This window comes from Jaculus jaculus, unplaced genomic scaffold (genome assembly GCF_020740685.1).
Source record: "Jaculus jaculus isolate mJacJac1 unplaced genomic scaffold, mJacJac1.mat.Y.cur mat_scaffold_36_1_2353498_arrow_ctg1, whole genome shotgun sequence".
Taxonomy (NCBI): Eukaryota; Metazoa; Chordata; class Mammalia; order Rodentia; family Dipodidae; genus Jaculus; species Jaculus jaculus.
In genome coordinates, this window is record NW_025423492.1 from 820,442 (window position 1) to 846,696 (window position 26,255).

The 26,255-nt window shown below is 38.4% G+C and overlaps 1 pseudogene; it reads right to left on the minus strand.

Annotated features, from left to right (window-relative positions):
* Positions 1-610: 610 nt before the first annotated feature.
* Positions 611-26,255, minus strand: part of LOC123457324 — a 104,036-nt pseudogene continuing 78,391 nt past the window's right edge.

The window sequence follows — 26,255 nt, forward strand, 5'->3', positions numbered from 1 at the left end:
AAGCTAAGGAAAAAAAAAAAAAAAAAAAAAAAGACTCACCATAACTCTGCTCCTCAGCACATCAACTTCTGCAAGGACACAGTATGTTTGCTGACTTTAAAATGTTTATTCCTTTAAAGATTAGTTGCTTTTCGTAGAGCTATGCAAAGTTCTTAATGTTTCTTTGGCAATGGAATATAATGGAATTTTGCAACTATATAAAAAGTTACCTTTGTCTAAGAAACAGTATTTACCTGTGTGTACACAGTTGACTGACAAAATTCTCTACCATCCAGCACCCTAGTTAATTGACAAAATCAGCTACCTCATATTATAAGATTCCAAATAGAAAGAGAAAGATACAGACGCACACAACACACACACACACACACACACACACCACACAACCTTCTGTGGCTCACAGTTTCACTGCCCAATCCGCAACCTGCAGTAATTGCCAAGTGCAATTTAGTGATGAAAAATATCCTTCGATGTTCCACTGAAGTACTGCTCAAGTGTAACTATACATAAGAAATTACTTAACCTTTTGCTATTGCAAATATAGTTAGTGTTCGTTTTTTTGTTTTTTTTTTTTAAGGATGAGTCCCCCTGCCCCCCGCCAAAAGAAAAAAGTAACTGCATTGTATCTTTGAAATTAAGCAGAAAACAAAGAGACAAAACCCAGTGCTGGTGACAAGTATAGAGCAAAGTCACTTCTTCATTCTTCACAAAGGCTGAAATCAATTTCCAGGACCAGGAAGAGCTATAACTCCACCTCTTTTACAAAGCCTTGTTTGTAGACTATGCAGCAACTTTGCTGTCTTTCCTATATTCAAAATCTGCAAACTCCCTGCCCCCACAGCCTCCTCTGAATCCACCACGAAACCTCGAGGGGCAGAGAAGGTCCCTCCTGGCCACCACCACGCCCTCTGCCACCACTGAACCCAAAACCTCCTCTGCTTCTGTACCCGCCATGGCCACGGTTTGGATGAGGTGGGATTCCAAACGTTTCAGCGTTTAACCTTCTTTCTTCAGCCCAGCTTGGCCTCCTATCTCTGTTACTATCACAAGAAATATTATCAAAGAGGGATTTAGTCTAGCAATTAGGTCCAAGTAGATCTTTGTCATCAGCATTCCCTTCACTGTTTTGTGTATCTATGCCTGAGTCTCCTTTATCTTCACCATTTATAGGTTTCTCTTCTTTGTCAAGTTTATCTTCTTTTAAGTTTATTATGAAATTCTCTGTCGATCTCTTCCTTGTTAAATTGTGCATTTGCACGTTCAAAGTCAAAGTCATTCTCAAATTTCACTGGACCCTCTGGGACAATACCAAATCTTCCCCTGACTCCTGGATGTCCCCCGCGCCCTCTCCTTGGCACTGAAGGAGCACCTGGAACTATTTGTCTCTTGCTATCATTTCTGAGATGATCATTCATGTTTTCTGGCCTTGAGACTTTGTGTTCCTCAGCTCGCCTGTGCTCTTGATTCTCTATTGCTTTCTGGCTGGTAGATGCAAAGGCCTGGTGGACCCAGGGCTCCTTCTCCCAGCAGGTGCTGGAGCAGGTAAGTGGGCGGAAATTGTCTACACTGCTTGCTCCGTGGTTGGACTTTTTCTCAAAGGGTCTAACTGAGGGCTTGATCGACCCTGAGATAATTGTTTTTATAGATCTGGTATCCTGCATAAAGGCAGAACCAAGTGCTCTACTTTGGGACAGGACACTTCTGTTTGATGTTTCTGTTCCAAAGGACATCAAGGAGCTTCCAGCAACACCAACAGCACCAAACTGCTGCCCAACCCAGGTACTTGCACTGAACTGACTGCACCTGGGCATCCTGCCGAATGGTCCACAGGAACTCACTGACCGGCATGAAGATGACGATGAAGCTGGTGAAGTCTGAGAAATAGCTGGGTCCTGAGGCAAAGAACACTGTGGTTTTGGTGGCTCACAAACAGCGAGGTATTTAATATCACTTCCGCGGAATATTATGTACTCAAATACTTCATCTCGTGGTGGTATCGGATGATCTGCTGGTCTGTCTTCTGTGCCGAAGGATGGAGCTTTGGCGAGGGCCACGGTGGAGTTCTCGGTCGATGGTGTAGATGATGCCCTCGTAGCGGATCTCCGCCTTGGAGAGGAAGCTGATCTTGCGGCGTGGTAAGGGATGCGGCTGCTCCGGGCACCTCCGCCCCTCAACACCAGCCGCAGCCACAGCGCTCACCCGCCAACCGCTCTCACTCGCTGGCGCCTACAGCAGCCATGACAGTGCCCCGGCTCCGCTACCCTCCCCCGGCCTCCCGCCCTCAAACCACGGTGCTGTGGCGGGGGGAAGTGGGGTCTCAGTCTAGTCCAAGCTGACCTGGAATTCTCTATGTTGTTTCAGGGTGGCCTTGAACTCATGGCATACCTTCGTCTCATGAGCGCTGAGATTACAGGAATGTGACAACACAGACCCACAAAACTTCTGGAAGATTGAATTAGAGTGGTAGTTAATACAGCATCTAATGGGGCCTGGTTTCTCAGGATTATGTGTCCATCCGTATATTTAAACACCAGTGAACTCAACTCTGGCTTCCCCAAAAGGCACAAGTTAACAGGCTGAGACAGAAAACTGGAACCATTCATGTGCTGTGTACAAGAAACCCCCAGTACCATTAAGGACACATACCAACATAGGGTGAAAGGATAAAGATATTTCAAACAAATGGAAATAGAAAACAAGCTGGTGAGGCTCTAGCAATATTTGAAAAAATAATTGTATATAAGCAATCAAAATAGATTTAAAAATGCCCTATTGTACTCAAAAAGGAAACAACTCAACAAGAAGACATTACAAACAAAGCCATCAATTCACTATAAAGTCACACACCACCTTTGACAAAAAATCTATAAGATACAAACTAAAAAACAAATCCCAAAATATAATAGTGGGTTATTTTAATACATTTCTGTAATCAATAAAAAAATGGTCTAAATTAAAAGCAAAAAACCATGAATCTAAAGGCCAAGTATGAAATTGATGTAACAGACATTTACTGAACATTACACCAACTCTCCAGAGAACACACATTCATTGTGGGGGATGTTCTCTACCAAGCCAACTATACTAGACTGCATAGCCAATTTTTACTGTTCAGTGTCCTCCTGAAGGAATGCTGGAAGTAATTAAAATCATAGGCAAGAAAAAACATTGCAAGATTTTCCTATTCTTAAACAGTTATAAAGTGACAGGTTCAGAAATCTGCCTTGTTTCTCTTCAGGAAGTCCAAAGGTATCCTTAGAATTATAGGGAAAAAAGTGGGGGCAGGATTATGCTGTCCTGCTAAGTTCCCCATGGGGGTAAAGGTAAATTAGATAAAAATAGACAAAGGCTATCCCACTAGAATAACATCAGATTTCTCAATAGAAACCCTGAAAGCCAGAAGGACCTGGGGCAAAACATTTCAAAGTCTGAAAAACTATGGCTTCAAACCCAATCTACTTTACCCCACAAAAATTAACCCTCATAATAGATGGTGAAAGAAAAACTTTCCATGAAAAATTTCAACTCTATAATTATATGAACACAAAGCCAAACCTTCAGAGAATACTTAAGGGAATACTACACACAATATAGTCAAACAACCAATCTCAAGAGCCAACAAGAAGAAGATTACAATAACCAAAATTAACCATGCTCAAAATAGTACATAACACAAGTAAGCAACCGACCCCATAAAATGCCTTATCATGGCAGGGATTAATTCAAACCCTGCAGTAATAACCTTAAATATTAATTGTCTTATCTCACCCATGCTATTAGGATGTATCAAAAGAACCTTTTATCTGCTGTCCTCAAGAAACCCACCTCACCACAATGATAAACAGCTCCTCAGGGGAATGTTGGGAAATGATATTCCAAGCAATGGACATAAAAAACAAATCATAGATCAACTAGAGCTAACAGATATCTACAGAACTTTTCACCCCAACTCGATAGAATACATACTCTTCTCAGAAACCCATGGAACCATCTCCAAAATTGACCATATGTTAAGCCATAAAACATGCCTTCATAAAGTCAGGAAATTTGAACTAACTTCATCCATCATGTCAGATCACAATGCTTTAAAGCTATAATTTAACAACAAGAGACAAATCAAGAACTCCACCAACTCCTGGAGACTAAACAACACAATTTTAAACAATGAATGAGTCATGGCAGAAATCAAAAAAGAAATTGTAAAAATGCTAAATTTGAATGATAATGAAAACACAACCTACCAAAACTTAGGGGACTTAATGAAGGCATTCATAAAGAAAAAATTCATAGCCCTAAATGCCTTCAATACAAAGACAGAGTGATCAAAAATCAATAAACTGACTGTACACCTAAAGGCTCTGAAAAACAAGAATTATCCAACAAAAAGAGTTCCATATGGAAAGAAATAGGCAAGATTAAAGCAGAACTTAATGTATTGGAAACTCAGAAACAATTTTAAAAACTAAGGAAGCAAAGAGCTTGTTATTTGGAAAAATGAAGAAGATTGACAAACCCCTGGCCAAGGTGATCAAGCAAAAAAAGAGAGAAGTCTCAAATTAAAACATCAGAAATGAATAAGGAGAGATCACTACACACATAAATGAAACTGAAAGAATCATCAGGGAATGTTTCCAAAATCTCTACTCCACAAATTAGATAATCTGGAAGAAATGGATGAATTCTTAGACACATACCACCTACCAAAACTAAACTCAGAGCAGATTAGTCTCCTAAACAAACCTATCACATCCATGGAGATTGAAAAGGTAATCACAAACATCCCCAAAAAGAAAAGTCCCTGACAGGACGTCTTCTCAGCTGAATTCTATCATATCTTCATAGAAGAATTGATGCCAATTTTTCTCAGATTATTTAACATAATTGGAGACCAGGGAATCTTCTCTGAGTCCTATTATGAAGATAAGGTCACCCTAACACCAAAACCAGACAGAGAAGCAGCAAGGACAGAAAATTATAGGCCTATATCCCTAATGAACTTAAGATGAAAATATCCTGAACAAAATCCCTGCACACTGAATTCAACAACACATCAAAAGAATTATCCACCTTGACCACGTAGGCTTCATCTTAGTATGCAGGGATGGTTTAACATATGGCAATCAGTCAACATAATACATCATATAAATAAACTCAATCATAAGAACCACCGGATCATCTCAAGTGATGCAGAGAAGGCCTTTGACAAAATACCACACCACTCATGATCAAAAACTGGAAAGAATAGTCATGGAGGTTTATTTCTCAACACAATAAAAGTTATATATAAAGCTCCTAAAGCCCAAATAATTCTTAATGGAGAAAAACTCAAGGAGTTCCCACTCAGATTGGAAACAAAAGAGGGGTGCCCACTCACTACTGCTCTTCACCATAGTACTAGAAGTACTAGCCCAAACAATAAGACAGGAGAAGGAAATAAAAGGGATTCAAATTGGAAAGGAAGAAGTCAGGTTAGCCCTATTTTCAGTTGGCATGATTCTATATATAAGTCTCCATCCCAAAATTTCTACAGGTGATAAATTCCTTCAGCAACATGGCAGGATACAAAAGCAATGTACAAAAATCAGTAGCTTTTCTATATACAAAGGACAAATATATAGAGAAAGAAATCAGTGAGGCTGTTCCATTTTCAATAGCAATCAAAAAAAAATGCAATACCTTGGAATAACACTAACAAAGGATGTGATGGAACTATATAATGAAAATATAAAAACAATCAAGAAAGAAGTAGAGGAGGACTTAAGAAGATGTAAGGGCCTCCCATGTTCCTGGATAGGCAGAATTAATATTGTGAAAATGGCAATTCTACCACAAGCAATATACAGATTTAACACAACAACAATAAAATACCAGAATCATTCTTCACTGTGATTGAAAAAAGTGATGTCAAAATTCATATGAAATGGTAGAAGGCCTCACATAACCAAGCATATAATAAACAGAGTAACACCTCTGGTTGTATCACCATACCTGATCTAAGGATATATTACAAAGCCATAGTGACAAAAACAGCCTGGTACTAGAAGAAAAACAGAAACATAAGACCAATGGAAGAAAATTGAAGACTCAGACTTTAGGGCAAGCAACTACAGCTGCTTGATCTTTGACAAAGCTACCAATAATGTAGAGTGAAGAAAAAAAGTATTTTCAACAAATGGTGATTGACAAATTGGATGAACATAAGTAGAAAAATTAAATTAGACCCATTAATTTTGCCATACACAAAAATCATGTTCAAATGGACTAAAGACCTCAATATAAGACCTGAAATGCTTCAGTTACTGGAAGAAAAAATAGAAGGAACTCTCCACAATATAGGACTGGTAAAAGACTTCCTGAACAAAACCCCAATATCCAAGGAAATTAAAGGAGCATTCAATCTATGGGATCTTATGAAGCTAAAAACTTTTGCACAGAGAAACATACCATAAGCAGAGCCAATAGATTACCCAAGAATGGTAGAAAATCTTTGCCAGCTATAAGACTGACAAAAGCCTAATATCTAGAATCTATAAAGAACTCAAAAAATGAAACAATTAAAAAAAATCAAACAACCCACTCTAAAAGTGGGGCAGAGAACTAAATAGGGAGTTCTCAGAGGTTACAATTACAAATGGCTAACATACATTTTAGAAAATGTTCAACATCCCTTTTCATTAAAGAAGTGCAAATTAAAAAAAAAAAACTGTGAAATTCCACCTTACTGCAGTAAGGATAGCAAACATTAAAAAATCAAATGAAAACAAATGTTGGCAAGGCTGTGGAGCAATAGGAATCCTGACTCACTGTGAGAATGTAAGCTGGTACAACGACTGTTGAAATCAATTTGGAGACTCCTCAAAAGGATGAATATAGAGTTATCAGCAGACCCTTTTATTTCCTTACTGGGTATTTACACTAAAACCTCCAAATCTCTGTTCAGAAATATTTGCTGAACCATGTTTACAGCTATTGAATTGATATTAGCTAAAAACTGGAATCCACCCTGGTGCCCGTCATTGGATGAATGGATAACCAAGATGTGGTATACTTACACAATGGAATTCTTCTCCACAGAAAGAAGAAATGACATATTAAAATTTTTTGAAAAATGGATGAACTTGGAACAGATCATTTTAAGAGAACTCACACAATCACAGTAAGACAATCATTGTACAATCTCACTTATCTGCAGTTCCTAGCCTGTGTCAGCCCAAGTTTCTGACATAACTGAATAGCACCTTGATGCTTGGACATCAGGGAGGATAGGGTTCTGGAGAAGGGAAAAGGTGGGAGTGGGGGAACACAAAATCTGAACGGAAATTGAACTGGTGCTACACAAATTGAACTGGTCCTAGAGGATACTATATCCTAGAAATCAGCCTAAAAGGTGGAGCCTTCAAGTTGCCTTAAAGCGACCTTCTGACTCTAAGGGGCCCAGAGAGAGTGAGATGAAACCTAACCTCAAATTTCTTCTGTTTCTTTTTCTTCTCTGGCTTTCTCTTTTTTCTTGGTGCTAGCCTGTAATTCCCTGTACCAGGACGTGGTCTATATCCACAATGAACTGTTGATCAGAGAGACCAACTAGATCTCCCAAAACAAACAGCTCAGGCTGACCTGGAGCTCACTCTGTAGTCCCAGGCTGGCCACAATCTCACACTGGTCCTAACTATGCCTCCCAAATGCTGGAATTAAAGGCATGCACCAACACACCTAGCTAAAACACTGTAATTTTAAGATGATTCCTGTCTTGTTCATGGTGCTTTTGATAAATGATTATCACTGAGGTTATAATCTAAGTCATAAAATGGTGATATGGTCATTGTGTCTTTGTTCTTAGGAAACTGAAACAGCTCCCCATATCCTAGAGAAAACTGCTATATACAAACAGTGTTACTATAGTTTGTCTTAGCTTAATATAACGGCCATAAATGTTTCTTTCAGCCACAAAACAGTTCAAAATTACTTTGCATTTGTAATAATGTCTCTAAGGTATATTAGAATCAGGCTAGGTTAACTCAACAATTACCATATTTGACTTTATTCTTAAGCTATGTATAATCAGTCTCTGTCAAGGTTTTTTTTAAGTAAATTCATTACTTATGTATATATTGATACTTAAGATATGATTCTTGCCCAAGAAAAATAATGTTAAACTGCTGCTCTGCTTCCAGTTATGGGAGTAATTGGTACATGGACCTTTCTATCTGCTGTCTTCAAAAAACTCACTCACCACTAAAGATAGACACCTCCTCATGGTGAAGGGCTGTGAAATGATATACAAAGCAAATGGAAATAAAAAAGTGAGTGTTTCTATATTAATATCTGATAAAATAGACTTCAAAGCAATAATAATCAAAAATGACAAAGAAGGCCACTTCTTAGTCATCAAGGGCATGATCCAACATGAACATATCACATTCATAAATATATATGCACCAAACACAGGTGTACCACAGTTTATAAAGCAAAATCTGCTCAACAATAAAACAGAAATAAACACGAACACCATCAGAGACTTCAGTACTTCACTATTGTTAATAGACAGATCATCCAAGTACATATAAACAGGGAAATAATAGAACTTAACAACATCATAGATCAAGTAGACCTAATGGAACTTTCCACCCAAACTCTACAGAACATTCTTTTCAGCAGCCCACAGAACCTTTTTCAAAATTGACCTCATATTAGGCCAAAAAGTATGCCTTCATAAATTCGGGAATATGGAAGTAACTTCTTGTATCATGTCACATCACCATGTATAAAGATAGAAATTAACAACAAGAGACACATCAATAACTCCACCAGTTGTGAGAGACTAATAAAACACACATTTAAACAATGAATAGGTCATAGAAGAAACCAAAAAGAAATTGTACAGTTCTAGGAATTGAATGATAATGAAAACACAGCCTACAAAATGTGATGTAACACATTGATGGTAGTCATAAGGGTAAAATTCATACCCTTAAATCCCTTTATTACAAAGACAGAGAGATCCCAAATCAATATCCTGACTGTCCACCTAAAGGCAGTAGAAAAATAGGAAGAATCCAACCTAAAGAACTTCAGACAGAAATAAATCACCAAGATCAAGCAGAAATTAATGAATTGGAAACTAACTAAGGAAACAATAAAAAAAAAATCAAATGAAGAGCTGGTTCTTTGAAAAAAATTAAACTGCACTGATAAACACCTGGCCACATTGATCAAGCAAAAAAAAAAAAAAAAAAAAAAAAAAGTCTCCAGGTCTCAAATTAACAAAATCAGAAATGAAAAAGGAGACATGAGAGATCACAACAGACATCAAAGTAATTGGAAGAATCTTCAGGGAATACTCACAAAACCCCCTACTCCACAAAGTTAGATAATCTGGAAGAAATGAATGAATTCCTACACATATACCATCTACTCAAACTGAACTCAGAACAGATTAGTCTCCTAAACAAACCTATTATATCCATAGAGATTGAAAAGTTATTCAAAAACTTCCCCCAAAATAGAAGACCAGAACCAGATGGCTTCTCAGCTGAATTCTATCAAACCTTCATAGATCAACTGAAAACAATTTTTTTTCTCCAACTATTCTGCATAATTGAATGCCAGGGCATCCTCACCAACTCCTTTTATGAAGCTAGGATCACCCTAATACCAAAACCAGATAGAGACGCAACAAGAAAAGAAAACTACAGGCCTACATTCCTAATGAACTTAGATGCAAAGATCCTGAACAAAGTCCTTGCAAACTGAATTCAACAACACATCAAAGTATTATCCATCTTGATCAAGTAGGCTTTACCGCAGGGATGCAGGGATGGTTAAAAATAAGCTTGCCCCCAACAATACACTCTCTCCAGGAGGTATTAACTCCCACATCTTCATTAGCTGGGAACCTAGCTACAGAACACCCAAGTTTATGGGGGACACCTGAATCAAACCATCACAGTCATCGTGAATGGTATTTTTGATATATTCTTGTATTCTGTTTGCCAATGTTTTTTTGAGAATTTTTTTCATCTCTATTTATGAGGAAGATTGGTCTATAATTTACCCTTTTCTTCTGTCATTGTCTGGTTTTGATATCAGGATGATGCTTGGCTTCATAGAAGGAGTTGGTAGAATTACTTCATGTGCTATTTTATGAAAAAGATTGAGAAGCATTAGTGTTAGTTCCTCCATGAAGGTGAATCCATCTGGGCCTGGACTTTTTGTAGTTCAGAGACTATATAACTGCTTAGCTATTTGTACTTGTGGTATGTCTATTTCATTGTTTTATCTTGATTTAATTTTTGTAGGTCATATGAATCAACAAAATCATCCACTTCTTTCAAATTTTCATACTTAACCACTAAGACATTCCTCCAGCCCAAGGTGTTATCTTTTAATCATCCTCACAAACAACTTTTAATATCTGTTATCTTTCTATTAAAATTATAAATGTCTCCAAATATTAAGCTACATTTACATATATTGGTCTTTTATCAAGCTTAATTTAAATGTTATTTTCTGAAGCAGTACTCTGTATACTTTATTTCCACCAGTTTTCCAAAGTCAGCATATTATTTTTCTTGTTATAATCATTGACCTCTGTAACACAATAATTGTACATTATATATTAACATTTATCAGACACTCTTGAAACATTCTTTAGAATCAGACCAATGTGTAAATTTTGCTATCAGGACACATTACATATTACCTTATAGGTTTATATATTTTATGCTGCAAAGCTAAAATCCTAATGCCATGACATAACAATGTAAAAGTTATTTTTAACTATAATTGACTTTCTGGGTTTCCTGTTATTTGTTCAAGTCCTAGCCAATAAGAGTACAGATTTTATAACTCCTTATTATCAATTTCCAGTGTAGAAAAGTGTAATTGAATAAGCATCCATTCTCCAAATTATCATGGTTCTGACTCTTAAAGGGGATGATATAGTGATATCAATTAGGCTCAAAGGCTAACAAAGATTGACCTCACTTTATTAACATTAAAAAGAAATATTTTCTTCAAACCACAGGACTGGTCCCATATACCTCTATGTTAAGCGATATTGAACTGGTTAAAATTACGTTATTAGAGGATATTGTTAATTAGGAAATACTAAATTCCCATAACCAAAATTCAAGTGTTAGCAAATCTAATTTTACTGTTAGATACTGCTATACTTCTATTGATGTTCATAAAAGTCATTTTCAAACGGAACTTCAGATTAACTTTTAATTAATTAATCCCTAATTGTATGTTATTTTGTTCACAACAAGATTTCTTCTTTTAAAATATTATTATCCCCACCCCCCTTTTTTTAGGGAAGCCTTCAACAATGCCCATTTAGAGTTATGCCTGGATGTTAAACTTCTATGTTTTCCCAATGAACACACTTGCTGTTTTGATATAATTCATCAATTCCTCTGCATGCATGCATTGTTTTGATCTCTTATCGTTCATTTTAGACAAAACCTCATTTAGTAGGGAAAATCATTTCAACAGAAAATATTAGGTTGAATGAGACAAAGCTCATAATTTTGTGGTAATATAAAATGACAAAAATCATCAAATCTTTTGTTTTAGTTTGAAAACCTTTCATGTCTCCAAATCTTTTGCCTATACTAAGTAAATGAAATGCTTTGAATTATTAGTCCCTTAATTTTAATTAACTTTTTTTCTAAGTTAATGTCTCTTTTTATAGACAAAACGTGTTTTTCTCACCTGCAACTGTCATTTTGACATTGGTTATAATATTTGTGTATGTCACTTGTAAATGTCTTTCCACATAAAGAAAGGTTTTATAAGGTAAGAGCCAGGGTTTGGGGGCTAATAAACATAATACAATCCAGGGAATTATCTTCTTGGTGGCTCTGATTTGCACCATTTTTCTGAAGAGTAAACTGTGACAATTCAGCATACAAAATGAACAGAAACTGAAGTTCCTGAGCGCTACACTTGTATTATCAGAACTTCAAATTCAGCAGTTAAGGAGAATTGATTGCTGTCTGTCAAGAGCATATTAATCTTTGGGAATATGTGCCCCCCAGAATAATCAATTCACTGTCTTTCTGCATGTAAACAGGCATCTTTGTGACTACCTGAAACATCTGTTTCTCTGGGTTATAATTCCTATAGTTTTCTAATATACATAACCAGTTAGGATTATTGGTCCGTTTTAAATAATTCAATACCAAATACCAAAGAAAGGTACCATACTTGGCAGATCCAAGATGACTTTTGTCCATGTATCTGTATAACTAAAACATTTTTATGTTTCATCAGGACAAAAGGAAACTACACTAAAAGGAAAAAGAATCTCTGAAACACATACTTCCCAGTTGTAAATTTTGTAGAAAAATTTCCCTGTTCTCATCCTCCCTAGTGTGGCTGATTCTTGATAGTATTTTATTTTCCTCTCAAGTCTTCTGAAGATCCATTTCTGCTTATTTACCTTTGCTGGTCTTTCTTCCTTTATTTACTCCAAGGGGCCATGAATGAATCAACCAGTCTCTTTGGAGGAACAATGGCTTAGAATACTCCTTACCACCATGTCATAACACTTCAACATAACTGAAGGATTTATGAACCACTGACCATCATGGAAAAATTCTTGTGGACCATAAAACTTACAACCTTACAGCCATAAAACTTAAAGCTGGGGAACAGCTTTACTTCCCTCTCAACAGGCAATTAGTAAACAACAACAAAAAATTTAGATGATTTCCTACTAATTCCTGTTCAGAGGGGCTTAAATCTGTTTCCCAGATGACCTGATAACTCCATGGTCAAATATGGCTACCTGTGAGCTTGTAGGTTTTATGGTCGAAAAGAAGGAGAACAAAGGTCTTAAGAAGATGGTATTGTATATATGTAAGTAGAAGATCAGATCACAGGGAGGGGAAAGGCCGAAGTGAGGTCAGGGGAAGAGATTGTATAAAGAAAAGATGGGAGGGGAGAGTAAATCAAAATTCAAGATATTCTGAATATGACATATGAAAATCTAATTTTTAAAAATAATGGCACATCAATAAGCCATAGATTGTTATGTGAAAGTTTTCAGTGCTTGGGATGGGATACCACCCAGTGAGTCATTGGCCAGGGAGGTCTATGTTGCCTAGAAAACAGTACAGGCTATTGCCAAGGCACTTTGTTTCCCATGAGAAAGAGATGGTAAGACCCTGTTGCTGAAGACATCACATGGCTGAGCAGCAAAGTCACTGAGAAATCAAGGTGGTGCTGAGCAGAAAACCTTCTCCTTGTAGCCCAGACAACTGAAAGCTAGAAAAGGCTGCACTGTATGCAGTCTTATGGGAGACAGAAATCATCAGTGGTGCAAACAGTGGACACTTGAAACTTCAAGTTTGGCCAGACAGGACAAAGGCCTGAATGAGTGCAATAGTGGCATGTCTGCTCTGGGGGAAACCAACTGCTCTCTAATTGGACTGAAGGCCCACTCTATGGGAGGGAATACGTGCCTGGTACTAAAAACCTAATCAAAAGCCTATGGCAGGAGAGGTCATGAGACTCAGGGATATAAAGCCTGCTCTTATCTGGATAAATGCATATAGTACTCTCACCAAATTGCCCTGAAATGACTACTCTGAATGTTCATATTCATATATTAATGTTACTGTCACTTCTGGTTAGAGAAGCTTCTCTTTTCAGATGGCAATGACCACTGGGATGTCCCAAAAGCAACAGAGTGCAGAGAAGAAGGGCTGGAGGAGTGTCCAGCACTGAAATATTTCACACCCTCCAAGGCTCTGGGTCCACTGAGGAAGAGGTGGTGGAAAGAATGTAAGATCCAAAGCAAGGGTACCACTCCCTACACATATCTGTCCAGACAGAATTTGGCTTTGATATCTAAGACCTCACAGTGTCTAGAAATACCCACACAAGGCCCTCATAATAGGAGAAAAAGATGATGACATCAAATTAAAAGAGAGACTAATGGACAGAGGGAAGGGATATGATGGAGAGCAGACCTATGAAGTACAAAGATGGGGATGGGAGGGGAAGGCAGGAGAGGGAAATACCAAGGTTTGTTTCCTGTAAGTATAGAAGTCATCAATAAAATAATATATATATATATATATATATATATATATATATATATATATATATATATATTTAAACAAAGTAATCATCTAAAACAATGTTTCCAGTATAACTATTTGTCTATGTAAGAGGAAACTTGCCATAACCCTATGCTGGAGCTCAACCAATATGACTGAACAAGACAGTTTTTCTTTGATACCAGATCAAAGAAATTTGCCCAGTGTGTTGCCTACAAGCAAAACTAACTGACACAAATTTCTGTTCACACAGCAGTTTGGATTATGGGGATCTGAGTAGCTCAGTTCTGGCCTTTTAATTTTTCAATTTGCAAATAAAATAGTATATTTTATGAAATAAATAAATTAATGACCTAGAAACAAACAAACAAAAAAGCAATTCAAAGATTCAATGAACCAAAGAGTTAGTTCTTTGAAAGGATACACAAGATTGATAAACCCTTAGCAAATCTGACCAAAAGAAAGAGAGAAGAGAGACAAATTAATGAAATTAGAGATGAAAAAGGCAGTATCACAACAGATACCAGAGAAATTAAAAAAAAAAATCATAGAGACATACTATAAAAACATATACATAATTATGAATTATGAAAGAAATGAATTATTTCCTTGATTTATATGACCTACCTAAATTAAATCAAGATGAGATTAATCACTTAAATAGACCTATAATGAGTATGGAGATCCAAGCAGTTATCAAAAATCTCCCAACTAAAACAATCCATGCCGAGATTGACTAACTGGTGAATTTTAGCAGACTTTTAACAAATTTAGGGAAGAACTAACACAATTGTTTCTTAAACTTTTCCATTAAATAGGAAAAAAAGCAATCCTCCCAAACTCTTTCTATGAAACCAGCATCACCCTGACACCAAAACCAGGCAAAGACAGAACAAAAGAAGAAAATTATAGACCATTATTTGCAGATGACATGATTCTACACATAAAATACCCTAAAGACTTTACCAGCAAGCTGTTAGAGCTTACAAATGCCTATAGCTATGTAGCAGGTTATAAAATAAATACACAGAAATCAGTAGCCTTCCTATATGCTAACAACAAACACACAGAGGATGAAATCAGACAATCGCTCCCATTCACCATTGTGTCCAAAAAAAAAAAAAAAAAAAAGTACCTTGGAATAAACCTAACCAAGGAAGTGAGGGATCTCTACAATAAAAATTTTAAAACACTCAAGTGAGAAATTGCAGAAAACACAAGGAAGTGGAAAAACATCCCTTGTTCTTGGATCAGAAGAAACAATATTGTTCAAATGACAATCTTACCAAAAGCAACCTACAAATTGAATGCAATCCCCATCAAAATTCCAAAAGAATTCATCATGAAAATAGAAAACAAAATCCAAAAACTCATTTAGAACTACAAAGAAATCTTGAATATCTAAAACAATACTGGGGGGGGGGAAAGGCTGTTGGTATCACCATACCCGATTTTAATCTATGCTATGGAGCCATAGTAACAAAACAGCAAGATCCTGGCACAAAAGCAGATATGTTGATCAATGGAACAGAACAGAAGAGCCAGGTGTAAGTCCAGGTAGCTATAGCCACCTGTATTTGACAAAAATGCCAAAAATCCCCATTGGAGAAAAGACAGCCTCTTCAACAAATGGAGGAAACTGGGTATGTATCTGTAGAAGGATGCAAATAGATTCTTCTCTCTCTTCATGCATAAGAATTAAGTCCTAATGGATTAAAGACCTTAACATCAGACCCGAAACTCTGAAATAGCTAGAGGAAAAAGTAGGGGAAAACCTTAAACAACTTGGTCTGGGCAAAGACCTGTTGAATATAACCCAAGTTTCCCAGGCAATAAAACTGCAGATTCACCATTGGGACCCCATGAATTACAAAGATTTTGCACAGCAAAGGACACTGTGAATAAAGCAAAGAGGCCACCTACAGAACTGGAAAAAAATCTTTGCCAGCTACATATCGAGAGAGGCTTAATATCTGGGATATACAAAGAACTCAAAAAATTAAAAAAGAAATCACACAAGCCAATTAAAAAATGGGCTATGGAACTAAATAAAGAGTCCTCAAGAGAAGAAAGACGGATGGCATATAAGCATCTATAAAGTGGTCTACATCCCTAGTCATCAGGGAAATGCAGATTAAAACTACATTGAGATTCTATCTCACTCCTGTCAGATTGGCTACCATCATGAAAACAAATGACCATAAATGCTGGTGAGCATATGGAAAAAGAGGAACCCTTCTACACTGTTGGTGGATGCAATCTGGTCCAGCCATTGTGGCAATCAGTGTGGAGGCTCCTAAGACAGATAAAAATAGATCTACCATACGACCTATCTATAGCATTTGTAGGCATATATCCTACATATATCATCTCATTACCTTAGAGATACTTGCTCAACTATGTTTATTGCTGCTCAATTCACAAGAGGTTGGAAATGGAACCAGCCTATATGTCCCTCAACTGATGAGTGGATAATGAAGATATGGCACATTTATACAATGGAGTTCTACTCAAAGGTGAGGAGAAATGAAGTTATGAAATTTACAGGAAATTGGATGGATCTGAAATGGATTATACAAAGTGAGATAACCCAGGACCAGAAATCCAAATGTCACATGGTCTCTCTCATTTGTGGATCCTACCTACAGATGAGTGGACTTCTTTGTGAGTAGAAAGAAAACTCAGTAGCAAAGGCCACTAAGCTAAAAAAAGAAATGTAAATGGAAGCTAAAGGTAGGGAGGCTTCTACTTAATATTGTAACATATTGTATATATGTAAGTAGAACAATAGATTAATGGGGAGTGAAAACATACAAGTGAGGTCAGGGGAAGAGATTGAGTAAAGGAAAGGTGGAGGGAGGGCTAATCAAAATCTAACAGATATAAATAAATCATATGGAAATCTACTTTTGTGGACAATGGAGCACTCAGGAGCCATAGATTGTTGCTTGAAAATTTTTAGTAGCTCTGAGGGGTTACCTTTCAATGAGTTCTTGGCCAGGGAGCTCCCTGATGCCCCAAAACATTATAGGCCATTGCCTAGGCCCTTGGTTTCCTGCTAAGAATAGATGATATTGCTGAAGACTTCACATACTTGGGCTGCAAGGCAACTGAGAAATCCTGCTGGTACTGTGCTGAAACCTCCTCCATGTAGACCAGCTGACAGAAAGCTGGAAGAAGCCATTCTACATGTAGTTCAATGGGAGAGAGGGAAATCACCAGTGAAGATACTCAGCAGTGGACACTACAAGTCTTAACTTTTGCCAGCCAGGCCAAATGAGCCAAAGGGTGCAATAGTGGCACATCTGTCATGGTGGAAACCAACTGCCCTCTAATTGGACCAGAGGTATGCTCCATGGGAGGGAATACATCTGTGATACTGAGAACTTTAAACATAGGTAATCAGGAGCCCTAGGGGTGTAACGTCTGCTGCTATCTGGCTAAATGTATACACTATGCTTTTCAAACTGCCCAGTAAGCACTTTTCTTAATGTTCATACCCATATATTGATGCTACTGTCACTTTTGGTAGAGAGCTTTCTCTTTCAGATAGCAGTTACCTTGGGATGACTCAGAAGGCATCATGGTGCTGAAAAGAAGTGAAATGAGTGCTCAGCACTGCAATATCTCTATCACACCTTCCAAGGCTCAGGGTCTATTGTGGAAGAGGTGGCAGGAAGAATGTAAGAGCGAAAGGAAGGGGAGGACTCCTTACAAAGTGCTCCATCCACACATAAAATGGCCTGGATATCCGTGATCTCACAGTGCCTGACACTACCTACACAAGAACATCATAATAGGAGGACAAGAACATGATATCAAAATAAAAGAGAGACTGGTTTTGAGAGGGGAGGGGATATTATGGAGAATGGAATTTCAAAGGGGAAAGTGAGGGGAGGGAGGATATTACCATGGGATATTTTTACAATCATGGAAGTTGTTAATATAAAAAATGTTGACACTGGTTTTGCCTATATTTATCAATGTTAATATACAGTGCACCTACTTCCTGTTGAGCCAAATTGTTGAAAACAGTGTTATATTTCTTACGCTCCTAGCCTATATCAATCTGAATGCCATATAATCAATGTATCTATACAAATGTATGATTGCACCAGGTGTGGTGGCACATACCTTTAATCCCAGCACTCGGGAGGCAGAGGTAGGAGGATTGCTGTCAGTTCAAGGCCACCCTGAAACTACAGAGTGAATGTCATGTCAGCATGGGCTAGAGTTAGACCCTACTACAAAAATAACAAACAAAGTTATGATGGCACCTAAGACTTTCAGTGAAGCAATAACTATTTTACTTCTTTTTGAAATTGCTACAAGCAAGATCCCTTTGTGGTAGCTAATATACAACAAAAGTTCTGTTAACAATATACAACTAAAGTTAAACAAATAGGAAATGACAGGGGGCATTACACTGTCTACATAATATATTACTACTTTATCTTGGGAGTCAGGAACCTGTCTTATTTGACAGAAAGGAATATCTTAACCCTAACTGTACATAAATTTCTCTCCTATACAAGTGTAGGAAAATTCAAACAGAGAAATGTAACGTGTGTGGAACTCTAGCAAATCAGTAATTGTCAACTTCATGTGTGGAGTTTGGAGGCTCTCTCCATGTCTGTGAAGTAGGTTCTGCATAAAAGTATGTCTTCAGTTAAGGTATTTTAAGTTAAGATAAAACGGGTTAACATAAAAACTGTAGCTGGGCATGGGGGTGCAGGAGGCAGAGGTAGGAGAGTCTCAGTGAGTTCAAGGCCACCCTGAAAATACAGAGTGAAGTTCAGGCCAGCCTGGGCTAGAGTGAGACTCTACCTTAAAAAAAAAAATTAAAAACAAAACTAAAATAAAATAAAATAAAATTCTTTCTTTGCAGTTCTCTCTCCTTAATTGTTTATCTAAATCAAACTTAACTGTAATAGGTTGGTAAGTTAGAAAATTTTAAAAAACCGGACCCAAAGTTATGTTCTGCATTATAATAGACTTTTGTACTGGTGATGTTCCATATGGCAGAGTCTTTTGTGTTGATGTAAATAACCTTCAGAACTTTGAAAAACCACCAATTTCCCTCAGAGGTGCTTATACAAAACTAACTCCATCTATCTGAGATCCTCCCCATGGTTCTCCAAGGCTAAAATCCACAACAGAGACTCCCACTTTCACCATTCCACTTAAGATTGAAAAAGTCACACTTGATTACACCATCCACCTTCTAAAACCCTTGGGGTCTCTCACCAGTGACATGGACTTGGATATGACTTTGATATAACCTGGAGTTCATCAGAATACAGACCCAATTTCCTTTGCCTCTGCTAACATTAGAAGAAAAGAATAAAAATGCCTGCTGACCTTAGTCTGAGCCTAAACAGAGACATAAAATATATAATATATAATATGCACTGAATGATTAAAAGGGTAGTAAAAAGCTGTTTAATCTTTGATTGAGACAAATAGGTTATGTCCATCTGCTGAGATTGTATGTTTTCTACCTGATAAAGCTTTTGGGTAAGGGGCTTTAAAATTTCCTTGCCTCAATTTCCATTTCAATATAAGGCATGACACATTAATTTTTATTTTTTAGTTATTTTTATTTGAGAGAAAGGGTGAGGGAGAGAGAGAGAGAAAGAGAGGGGATGAATATTTGTATGCTAGGGCCCTAGCCACTGGGTGAGGGAGGAAGAGAAAGAGAGAGAGAGAGAGAGAGAGGAAGAAAGAGAGGGGATGAATATTGGCATGCTAGAGCCCTATCCACTGCAATCACACACCAGATGCTTGAAATACCTAGTGAGCCTCAGCAATCTTATGCTTGCCTCACATTTCTGTGTCTAACTTAGGTGGAATCAGGAGAGTCAAACATAGGTCCTTAGGTTTGTAAGCAAGCATCTTAAATGATAAGCCACATCTCCAACCCAACAAATGACACTTTAAATACATTTATCAACATATTATATAAAGTTTTGTGAATTAAGCCCAACCCCAATGATACGCTGGCTCTGGAAGGTGCCAATTTCCAATCTCCATCAGCTATGAACCTAGCATTCCTAACACCTAGGTTTTTGGGGGACACCTGAATCAAACCACAATGGAGGACACGTCAGCTATCTCTTTCATTGCTAAGCTCTCAATATTCTTCATTTTCTACCTTGATGAGTTTTAAGCTCCTCGATGTCTACTGTCATTTCCACAGAGAAGCTTAGTTGGCTAAGAAGCAAGAAAGAGAAGCACTCATGTTCCTTCCATGTCTACCTCATTTAGCTCATCAACAAAGATGACTCTTCTAGTGGTAAGCACTGGGAAATGTCTTCATGTCCTCATTTAGATGAGTTTTTATCTCCCCTTTACTTGTCTTTATGTGCAACAAGAATATTTTCCAATCAACAGTGAATATAAGATTATCAAAAGTTTTAACCATATACATTTAGAGGCAGGCTGCTTGGTGAGCATAATTTCTTTTATGTCAGGGAACTTTCATTGGAAGCTTCCCTTTGATGCCTATAACCAACCATGCCATAAGTTTCTCATTTCTTTTCAAGGCATCATCTTACTGTAGCCCAGGCTGACAAGAAGAAACTCACTCTGTAGCTGAAGGCTTGAATTGAACTTCCACCAATTCTATCTCAACTCCCTGAGTATTGGGAATAAAATTGTGTGCCACCGCCATGGTTAGTTCTGTGCCATAGGTTTTCATTTCTCATTTACAGGCATGAGTCACCACCCACCGAGCAGTTTCTTATTCAATGACAAAGAAGTTGATTGATTACCCATCACTTATGTGCCACAGTACACTGGTGGGTTCATCTTTCCTGGCGGGTGGATGTTATTGCATAGAGGCTCCAGTGCTTGTACAGAATGTAGATCGATTTTCTCCCAGAAAAGTTCACACAGTGCCTTGTATCATGATGCCAATTGTCTCTAAGGGAGATTGTTTTGATTTCAGTTTCAACCTTATTTTTCAATTTTCTGTTATCACAGCCACTGATGTATCTAGCAAAGTGGTAGTAACATTTAGCTCTCGTATGTAAAAAAAAAACCACAGTGGTAATGGCCTGCATTGTTTCGTACATAACCACCCCCCCCCCACACCGGGGATCAACAATATATTTTTCTACTCTTATGAAGCATCTCAGTATAGATATTTACAGGAAGATTAAGTAAACTACGAAGACTGCAAGGTGTAATGTGCTGAATATATGTGAGGTAAACTCAATAACCATCAAGGAAACATCAAACATCTGCAGGCCAAGTCCAGTATCACAACTAGTGACTGACAGTGTCCAAAATTCCCAAGGCTATACTTCCAGTTGTGCTGAATATCCAGGGAAAACGTCCATCCTGAGTGAACGGTGATACATGGTAGCCTTTGTATAGTCCTAGTATATCCAAAACATCTTCAGGTCTCCATGCAATCCATGGACTAGCTCCCAATAGCCTCATCAGCCTCCTCATTAGGGTAATCACACCGTGCCTATATGCCAGTAGCAGCTACTGGTACTGTGTATGCATCATGACTCACCCCATGTAGTTTTCATGCCTTATAAACCAATACCAGGTGTGCAGGACACAATTGTATTCTTGATTCAGTAGTGAAAGAAATCATGACCTCGAAGAGTAGGATCATTCTTTTTAGATCTCCTTTCAAAAGAGTCTTCAGACAGGCATGGTGGCACATGAATTTAATCCCAGCACTGGGGAGATAGAGTTAGAAGGTGTTGGTTGGGTGATTTCTACAAGCAATGTGAACCTGACTGCAACAGTAAAGTACTACCAAGGAGTGATTGCTGCTAGACACATGATTGTGTGGATTTGGCCTTTTGGAGCTGATTTTCAAGAGGGATGTGGAAGTATTTGAAACCTTGGCCTAAGAGATGCCTTGCAGTGCTGTAAGTACATCTTGATGGACTGTTCTGGTCAGAGTTGAATGACCTGAATGCAGTAAGAACTATGGACTGTGAAGCTAAGTTATGAGGGTAATAAAGAGCTTTACTTGGACTGGACTAGCAGTTTGTGTGAGGCTTGCTGTTATGCCCATGTCCTGAGAAGTTGTGGAGGGTTGCTTTGCATAGAAATTAACTGGTGTGAGCAGAGGGATATGGCACAGAAAGAAAAATCTTTGGGTAAACTGCTTTCCATTCAGCTGCTACTGAAATTACAACCTCTGAGACTGGGCCATCTGACATACAATGGGGCAACAGGAAGAATGTAGACTCTTTGGGAGGGGTCTGAGGGCTCAAGGAGTGTCCTGTTCTTCAAAGCCCGCCTTATTCCCCCTGGATTAACAAATTGGAGCCCTATCTGGTATTGTGCAGTATAAGAAATGCAGGGAAGATGCTACGTCCACGGCGACCTCGCCTGTGTAGCAAAGATGCCTCTACACTGGAAGAGAGCTGAGGACAGAGGGCCAGCACTCCTCGGAGGGATGCCCCCGGTGACCCCTTGGCAGTCAGTTACTGTAATGGTTCCTGCTGCCCATGAAGTCATGAAGACCCGATTGCTGGCGCCAATGGGCTGTTTTCTGCGCTCTGTTTCTTTCCTGCTTCCTTCTAGTTGTTTGTCTAAGAACAGCTAATTCAACGCTTACTAGTAATCATGCACGCAATCAGAGTACAAGGAACAATCTGAGCATTGAATGTGCCCCTCCTATAATTAGGGCAATGGAGGGAATGTATAATTCTACTAAGAATAAAAAATTAACTTTAGGACAATTTTTTGATGGTGTAGAGCAAAAACAGCTTATGATATTTGAGAACGATACTGAGCCTGAGAAAATGAAAGTAGAAATGTTGATCGGTAATGTTCATAAGAAGCATGACAGTTCTGCAGAAAAGGAGTTGCAAAACTTAGGCATTCCCACCAGGAAACTTCCTGGGGGATAGGTTCAGTACTTGATCAAGGGCAGATGGTGGACACCACCGAAGTGGACTCCTAGAGCTGGAAACTACTTAGATCCACTCCCCTATGAGGGAGGATATGATGAATTTGGTAATAGATGGGTGAATTATGAAGGAAAAAGGAGGCTATGGCATTCTCTTCCATTTATGGAACACTTAGCAAGGAAGCGTAAGCCTTGGTGTTTATACAATAAACAAGAAAGAAGAGAATTTCAGGAAAGTATTACACCAGTCTTAAAATATTGGTGGTCTTTTGGATGGAAACACTTTTATAATGAATATGAGTATTATATAAATGATTTAATAAGTGGAGAAAAGATGGTTTGGGACAGTCCTTGGGGCATGACAGTCCTTGGGGCATGACACTCCTTGGGGCATGACAGTCCTTGGGGCATGACAGTCCTTGGGGTATAAGAAATAAGTAACCTGTTATTCACCTTGCACCTTTTGCCCTAGTTTCTGTTCATATAATGTTGTGGTCAATGGTGCGAGACGTGCTTCTCAGAAAATGGGTAACACTGCATGTATGCTCACAATAGAACAATACTTAAGATTGTTTAGATTAATAATTCTTGAGATCACTTGTTCAATCTGTATAAAACCTTAATGAAAACTTCAGTAAATCGCAGCAGCATATTCAACTTAGAGTGTGTCTGTCTGTCATTTCCTCGCCGAATCCAGAGTTCTCCTTGAGCCTTCGCCCTTGTTCTCCCTCAGTCCTGATCTCCCTGAGAGTCAGTCCATGGCAGGAAGAGAGTGTCATTGAGTTTGCAACACAGCCCTGTGTTTTGGAAATGGCCATGGGCAGTGTGAAGCAGGTTTGCTGGATGCCTGCAAGAAGACCCCATGGGGGCTGGAGAGATGGCTTAGCGGTTAAGCGCTTGCCTGTGAAGCCTAAGGACCCTGGTTCGAGGCTCGGTTCCCCGGACCCACGTTAGCCAGATGCACAAGGGGGCGCACGTGTCTGGAGTTCGTTTGCAGTGGCTGGAAGCCCTGGCGCGCCATTTCTCAATCATTCTCTCTGTCTCTTTCTCTCTCTCTGTCACTCTCAAATAAATTAATAAAAAATGAACAAAAAAAAAAATTAAAAAAAAAAAAAAGAAGACCCCATGGGGCCAGGAGGATGATCTGTGGATTGCAGTGGAGACCCAGTGGAGACACTGGAACCACAAGATGTCTGCAAAGGAAAGCTGCCAGCCCCAATCAAGTTTTCCAGTGCTGTGAGTAGCCTAGCTAGAGGGACAGAATTGGAATGCCAGAGACTTGTTGCTGGTTAGAATTATCATAGTTGGAGATTTGTCATTTAGTAGAGTTGTTGGACTTGGAGTTACAAAGTTTGATGTTTGTCCTGGTTGTTTTAAATCTTGTTTTGGTAGAATATTTCTTTGCTATGCCTAATGTGTTCATTCTGTGCCATTATGGGTTTTTTGAGGTTATTTTTTGGTATTATAGCTCAGTTAAAAAATCTTGGACTATGGGGATATTTGAACGTCATCAGAATTGGTTAAAAATTATGGGGACTTTTAAAGTCAGACTTAATGCATTATATTTTGCATCATGTATGGATATCAGTTTATGGGGGCCTGGGGCAGAATGTGGTGGTTTGATCCAGGTGTCCCCCATAAACTTAGGTGTTCTGAATGCTAGGTTCCCAGTTGATGGAGATTTGGGAATTAATGCCTTCTGGGGGGAGTGTTTGTTAGGGGTGGCCTTATGGGTTGTAGCAAACAGCTTCGGGTTCACTGAGATGAACTTCCGGACCAGGAACAGTTATGAGGAAGGGATATTTATTGAAGCCTACAGATCCAGGGAAAGTTCCATAAATGGCAGAAGAAGCTGGCTTGCCTTCAAAAGACTAAGCAGAAAGAGAAAAGTACAAGCCTAAAGGTCAAAAGCCACAGCACACTTTAGGAACTCCAGCTAGACCCACTTTGCATATCTTTACATTGAAACCTAAAACCCACCACCACACCTTAAGATCCACCCAGTAACACTGCCTCCAGCCAGGTGGCTAAAGATGCAAACTACAAACAAATAAACAACTGAATATATTAGGGGCCATCTATTCTATTCAAACCACCACATGGGTGTTATAGCCAGTTTCCCCATGCAAGTCTTTGGCACACTCTCCTGTTGCTATTGTCCACCTTATGTTGGTCAAGAGATGATGTTCACCCTCTGCTCATACCATCCATTGTTTTCCCCTGCCATTGTGGAACTTTTCTTGAACCTGTAAGCCAAAATAAACCTTTTTCTCACAAGCTGCTCTTGGTTGGATGATTTCTACCAGCAATGCAAACTGGACTGCAACAGAACAATTGCTGTGAGATCAACATCAGGCTGAGAATACATAGTGCATTCCAGGTAAGCCTATGCAAGAGTGAAAACCCTATCTACAATTTAGTTGTTCAGAGTGGAATCACCTCAGGCACTCTCTCCCTTGTTTTAATGTAAAGCAAGTGGTCCATGGTCCATGTGCCAGCAACAGATGATTCTATTTACATTCAACACTCTCCCACCAGTACCCAGGAAGTCATCAGAACACAAGAAGCGGTTATTACATAAAATGCCCCATACCACATACTGCTTTTAGCTTTTTCTAACATATTTTTGTAACATACCACAATTGCCCATGAAACTTTTGTTACATCACTGCACGGTTCCTCAAGACCAAAATTCTAAGTCCTTCCATGTACATCCCACAAACCAATTCTAAAAGAATAAAGTCTGCATGTTTTCCAAAGTTCACTAAACTATGACTTAAAGCATAAAGTGTAGGTTTTTTTTTTTTTTTCAGATTCTTAAGCATTATATGCAGGCAATCTCTGATGTATAATTTGGACAAGTTTGCTCAGAGCTTTCCTTTTTTCAATGGACAAGATATATAGACAGTTCTAGGGATGAATAAGCTGAGTTGTTTTTTTTTTTTTTTTTCAAGGTAGGGTCTCACTCTGGTCCAGGCTGACCTGGAATTAACTGTAGTCTCAGGGTGGCCTCGAACTCATGGTGATCCTCCTACCTCTGCCTCCTGAGTGCTGGGATTAAAGGCGTGCGCCACCACGCCTGATGAATAAGCTGAGTTTTTATTCTTTAAGACTTGTACAAATTTTCTCATATGTAATGTTATATGAGTTTTCTGATGAAAAGTGAGCATTGACTTGCTCCAGCTTGAAGACTGAATCTGGTTTGGTCATACAGTTCCTTGTAATTGGGAAATAATGTACAAATTGTGCCAATATGTTATATCATGTAGACTCCCATAAAATAACAGCCACATGTCTACCATAGA